Source organism: Eubalaena glacialis, chromosome 14, assembly GCF_028564815.1.
Source record: "Eubalaena glacialis isolate mEubGla1 chromosome 14, mEubGla1.1.hap2.+ XY, whole genome shotgun sequence".
NCBI lineage: Eukaryota > Metazoa > Chordata > Mammalia > Artiodactyla > Balaenidae > Eubalaena > Eubalaena glacialis.
The window spans coordinates 79,767,551-79,773,805 of NC_083729.1; the positions used below are offsets into that span (position 1 = coordinate 79,767,551).

The 6,255-nt window shown below is 42.7% G+C and overlaps 1 non-coding gene across 1 annotated transcript; it reads left to right on the forward strand.

The window, feature by feature from the left end:
- The first annotated feature begins 5,551 nt into the window (after positions 1–5,551).
- On the forward strand, positions 5,552–5,658 carry LOC133074841 (U6 spliceosomal RNA). The gene has a single exon (XR_009697248.1). It is a non-coding gene; the product is annotated as a U6 spliceosomal RNA (small nuclear RNA).
- The last annotated feature ends 597 nt before the right edge of the window (positions 5,659–6,255 follow it).

The following is a 6,255-nucleotide window of genomic DNA, read 5'->3' on the forward strand; positions in this document are numbered from 1 at the left end:
TTATCACCAAAAAGTTGTCAGCCCTTAGAGAAATGGTCTCCAGCTTCACCTTTCAACCAAATTTCACCTTATCAAACAGCTACAAAATTTTTTAAAGGACAAAGACTGAAATGTCACTCACAGCAAACATTTTGGAAGCAAGGTTTTCAAAAACGGAGAAACACGTACTTAATGGTTATAGGCCAAAGCCACCACCTGCAGCTTCGCTGCTGCAGGTGCCCTCTTTGCCAGGTGGCCTTCTTTTTCTTGAATAATCATTAATATATGTTTATTTGGGTAATTTTCTATGTTTTATCAATGACAAAAAAGGACATCCCTGGCATGCTGTTTTCAACCTACTGGAATATATCACTAGTGCTCTTGATTTTTTTATTTTGAAGTTTCGAGGTAAGCATCTTGAGTGAACTGACATATTTCAGGACTTATCACATAAATCAGGAGATGGATTTACATGTTCATTGTGAAAATTCAAACATCACAGATATGGGTGACTTGGAAAGTGAAAGTTCCCCCATAATTATGCTTTCTAGATATAATCAGTGTTTCTAGTCCTTGGTGCATTCTTCCAGATTTGTCTGTGCTTATGTGTGCACACACACACACACACACACACACACACACACACTGCAGGATGCTACTACTCACTGTGCTAAGATTTGCCTCTTTCACTTGACTTGCCTTGGACATCTCTTCACATCAGCTCGTAAAGATCTACCATGTGAGAGGACTTTTTAAAATGATTCATCAGGGGACTTCCCTGGCGGTCCAGTGGTTGGGACTCCGTACTTCCACAGCAGGGGGCGAGGGTTCGATCCCTGGTCAGGGAACTAGGGCCCTGCGTGCCACGAGCCTTGGTTAAATAAATAAATAAATAAATAAATAAATAAATAAATAAATAAATAAATAAATAAATAAAATGATTCATCAGACTCATATTTTTGGTCAGACTCAATAGAACGCCATGATTCCGAGGGTTTGCTAAAGTTGACTTTCTCCTCATCACCACAGGACAGAAAAGACGACTTTCACCAACTCTTGGGAAATGGCCAACTCTTCTCTGAGACCATCCCATGCTCACTGCCCACAACCCACAACCTGTCTGCCCACCCCAGCTGTGGGGTCTGCTGTTGATCCCCATGCGCCTGACCAGGCCCACCCACCTGGCCCAAAAGGTAAGCCCAGGCAGACCCAGTTTATCCACTGACTGCTATCCACACAGGAAAAGTTTGAGTTCCAGGGAAAAAATTAATTTGCTCCAAAATATACAAAGAAAAACTGCATAATCAAAATGAATACATGTTTAATTAAATGTCTACAAAGTGGACCATTATGTCAGCTACATTAATTGGTAAATTTAGTATTTATAATAATTTCGTTACATTTGAAAAATGAATTGAAAGTAACATTTTCTCCTCTGCAAGAGTACGTGGAGATTGCCCAGAAATAACATGTGTTGTTTGTTCATATCCTATTATTTTGAAAAGCAAAATTATTAAAGCCAGTTAAAAATACTTGGCAATAAAAAAAAATATACACACACAGATATGTGAGTATGTTATATGTATATATACATACATCTATCATAGTCAGTGCAGGTTGTGTTTAACGTGTTTGATATGTTGTTGGAATAGAGTCTTTAAAAGTAAGCAGAGGGCCCAGGGGCCACCCAGTTTTTCAGGAGGCCCAGACCACCCCAAGGAGCCCTGCACTCAGCCAGCATCCCCTTCTGCAGGCATGAGATAGGAGTTGTGCTGAGTCCAGAGGAAGTTTTTCTTGAATCATCTCTAAAAATAGTCCCTATGATGTGAGGCAGGATATTAGTGGCCTGGGAACCAGGAGATTCAGAGGCAGAATTTAGAGAGCTGACGAAAATGGAATCCCACAGCCTAGAAGGTGTCTTCAAGGTTCCATTGGCCCTCTAGAAAAATGTAACGTTCTATCATTAGAGCCAATGTCTTTTTTGGCCTAGATCCCCACTGAACTTCAGTGCAAATAACTTCATGAGAAAATTGCTCTTTTTTATTTATTTTATTTTTTTATTTTTATTTTTTAAAATTTTTATTGGAGTATAGTTGCTTTACAATGTTATGTTAGTTTCTATGGTACAGCAAAGTGAATCAGTTATACATATACATATATGTACTCTTTTTTAGATTTCCTTCCCCTTCAGGTCACCACAAATCATTGAGTAGGGTTCCCTGTGCTAAACAGTAGGTTCTCATTAGTTATCTATTTTATACACAGTAGTTTATACAAGTCAATCCCAATCACCCAATTCATCCCACCCTCCCTTCCCCCCTTGGTAGCCATAAGTTTGTTCTCTACATCTGTGACTCTATTTCTGCTTTGCCAATAAGTTCATCTGTACCATTTTTCTAGATTCCACATATGTGGTATTATATGATATTTGTTTTTCTCCTTCTGACTTACTTCACTCTGTATGGCAATCTCTAGGTCCATCCACGTCTCTGCAAATGGCACTATTTCGTTTCTTCTTATGGCTGAGTAGAAAATTGCTCTTTTATTGTTTTTTCAAAAAATTCCAATGTAACATGTGTAATAAAGAGCACACATCTTAAGAGTATGGCCTAATGACTTATTACATAGATGATGTTAGATAGATGATAGATGATAGATAGATAGATAGATTGATTGATAGATAGACAGATCTCCCCAGGTTAGCACCATCCAGATCACCACAGACTACTTCTATCTCCCCAGAAGTCTCCCTCTGTTCCCTCCCAGGTCAAATCCTCCCCTCCAAGGTAAGCACCATTCTGATTTCTGTCACCATAGATTAGTTTTGCCTGTTTTTGAATTTCATATAAATGGAATCATGCAGGATGTATGTACTCTTTTGGCATCTCTTGCTCAACATAGCATCTGCAAGATTCCTCTCTCTGGCTGAGACTCATAGGGCTTTTGGGTGTTCGCAGTCATAGGTTTGCATGTGGCCACGCAAGCCTATTCCTGCTTGTCCCTTCCTAGACCACGCACTTATCTCTCACCTTCCTCCCTCACAACACACAGCTGTATAAATGCACAGAGAAAAGTCCATTTTTTACAACGTGAATGTATTTTTTTTTCCTGACTACAAAACTTACACCTACTCATTTCTTTTTAATAGATCTTTATTGGAGTATAATTGCTTCACGATACTGTGTTAGTTCCAGTTGTACATACTTGTTTTTAAAAAAAGAAAGAAAGAAATTCTAGTTTTGAGAATCTTGCATGGCTTACCCAAACACAGCCAGTCCATGGGCCGGTCAGTGGCCTTTGACCTGTGTATCCTGGCTCCGAAAAACAAACTGGGTCAGTCACATCCTCTGTCTCAGGAATGTGACCTCTGAACTCAGAGGGAAGTTGCATTTGCTGGAGACATTGGTCCCACTTGGACTGTGTGAAGTGCTGCTTAGACCCTCCTCCAGGACTGAGGGGGTTATTTCCCCAGATGCCAGCCTTCTTGTCCCATCTCAGGACAGCTCTCAGAGGCCATCCCAGCTCCAGAGCGCCTTGTGGCTTGGGCTGAGGCCCTTGTGGAGGCCGCTTGGCCGCCCAGTTTCTCCTATTGCTCACTTCTGCTTCTCCCCACCATGCGTCCACCTCCCCGTCCCAGGGGCATTAACCCCAGGGCACAGCACAATAAACTTCCTGCCCACTAATCTCCACCTCAGAGTCTGTTTCCTGGGGGACCACTCTGCCACCGGTGGAAAGAAAGGATGATGCAGAAGAATCAAGTGTACCCCCCAGGTCTTTCCCTTCTGACCCTGCTGAGCCCTGTATCTTCTTTAGTGGGGTTGCGGGGGGTGGGGGGGAAAGAAGTTCGCCCACCTCTCATACATGCCCCCCACCGCCATGCTCCTGTACATCTGTCCTCCTGGAGAATTGCTTACCTGACACTCAGGGTCTCCAAAGGCAAAAGATAAGTTTTGCAGAGAGGCAAGGCCGGATCTAGTATTACCTGTCTAAGCTTTAGTTTCTTCATTTGTACAGGAGGCCTTTGCCAAGGTCACTGCACCCCCTGTGTCTTTCCTATCACCCTCCATTTCCTTCCACGGTCCCTACTTCCACCGTCCCTTATTTGGTCTCCGCTCCCCAATCTGTTACCGAGTCCAAGCTCACTCTGCTTGCGACACGACAGGACAATAAGTCAGGAGACGAGGTGTTGAGACAAGGAATAGTGACTTTATTCAGAAAGCCAGTAGACCGAGAAGATGGCGGACTAAGGTCCCCACATAACCGTCTTATGGGGTCTGGATGCCAGATTCTTTTATAGAACCGGGGGAGGGGGAGGGGAGGAAGTAAAGTAAAAAGGCCATCAGTCCTGCAAAGCATCTTGCATGGCCTGCATGGGGGAGGGGATGTGTTAATTTCTTCTTTCCTGCAGCCATTCACACGTGGGCAGGGTCAGAATGCCTCCCTGTGAGCTGAACAAAGGCGCTTTAGTTTAACATTCAGGCAGAGGGGCAGGGTTCTCTGTGGCAGGCCATTATGTATGATTATAGTAAGAAAAGCAACGAAAAGCAAAGGTTAACCTAAAAGAAACAGATCCAATATGGGGTCAGATTTGTCTCTTCCCTGTTACAAATCCACCCTCTACACTTCACCCAACAGCACTCACCAGTGCTGTGGAGGTGATACAGCAGGGCACGGGTTCATATGGGGTGGACATTTTACTGGGGAAAATGGTATTGATGACTGCTTTCACAATTAGCCATTTCATGACAATGATGTGAGAGCATTGTTCCTGATCAGAGCTCTTTATCAGAGCGGGCTTTCAGAAGCCCCATTTAAAAAACTTTTTTCATATTGGAGCATAGTTGATTAGAGATGTTGTGTTAGGGGACTTCCCTGACAGTCAGTCCAGTGGTTAAGACTCCGTGCTTCCACTGCAGGGGGCGTGGTTTCAATCCCTGGTCAGGGAACTAAGATCCTGCATGCCACGTAGCCAAAAAAAAAAAAAAAAAGAAATGTTGTGTTAGTTTCAGGTGTACAGCAAAGTGATTCAGTTATACATATACAGATATCTATTCTTTTTCAAACTCTTTTCCCATTTAGGTTATTACAGAGTATTGAGTAGAGTTCCCTGTGCTATACAGTAGGTCCTTGTTGGTTACCTATTTTAAATATAGCCGTGTGTACATGTCAATCCCAAACTCCCAATCTATCCCTCCCCCCCAACCCTTCCCCCCCTGGTAATCATAAGTTTGTAACCAAGCTGGACCCTATGGGGCCTTCCAGGGACAGGCCTTCCCCCATATCCTCTGCTTTAGCTCCTCTCTGAAGTACATAGATAACAGTATTTGATGCACATTTCCTGAGCTGTTTTACAGATGTGAAAACCCCCCCACCAAATGGAAGATGTTAACTACTTGTTGACCATGAGCACAGAGCCCCAGGCCTCCTGGAGCCTAAGGGTTGATAATGTTAACCCCTGTGACACCACCCTGTTACCTCACCATCAGCCAATCAGAGAATTGTGCACGAGCTGATCACATACCCTGCAACCTGCCCCCCCGCCCCAAACCTGGCTTTTAAAAATGCTTTGCCAGTGCTCACTTAAGCAGCACATATACTAAAATCGGAACGATACAGAGAAGATTAGCATGGCCCCTGCACAAGGATGACACGCAAATTCGTGAAGCGTTCCATATTTTTTGGAAAAAAAAAAAGAATATCAATGCTTATACAATCAGAATAAAAGTAAATATCAAATACAAAAAAAAAAAAAAAGCTTTGCCAAAACCCTTCAGGGAGCTCGGGGTTTTTAGAGCATGAGCCACCCATCTCTTTGCATGGCCCTGCAATAAACCTTTCTCTGTTCCAGACTCCGACGTTTTGGTTTGTTTGGCCTCACTGTGTATCAGGCACATGAATTTGTGCTAACAAGTTCATTCTCTAAGTTTGTGAGTCTGTTTCTGTTTTGTAAATAAGTTAATTTATATCATTTTTTTAGATTCCACACATAAGCAATATCGTATGATATTTGTCTTTCTCTGTCTGACTTATTTCACTTAGTATGCTAATCTCCAGGTCCATCCATGTTGCTGCAAATGGCATTATTTCATTCTTTTTAATGGCTGAGTAATATTCCATTGTAAATATGTACCACGTGTTCTTCATCCATTCATCTGTCGATGGACATTTACGTTGCTTCCATGTCTTGGCTATTGTAAACAGTGCTGCAATGAACATTGGGTTGCATGTATCCTTTCGAACCATGGTTTTCTCCCGATATATGTCCAGGAGTGGGAT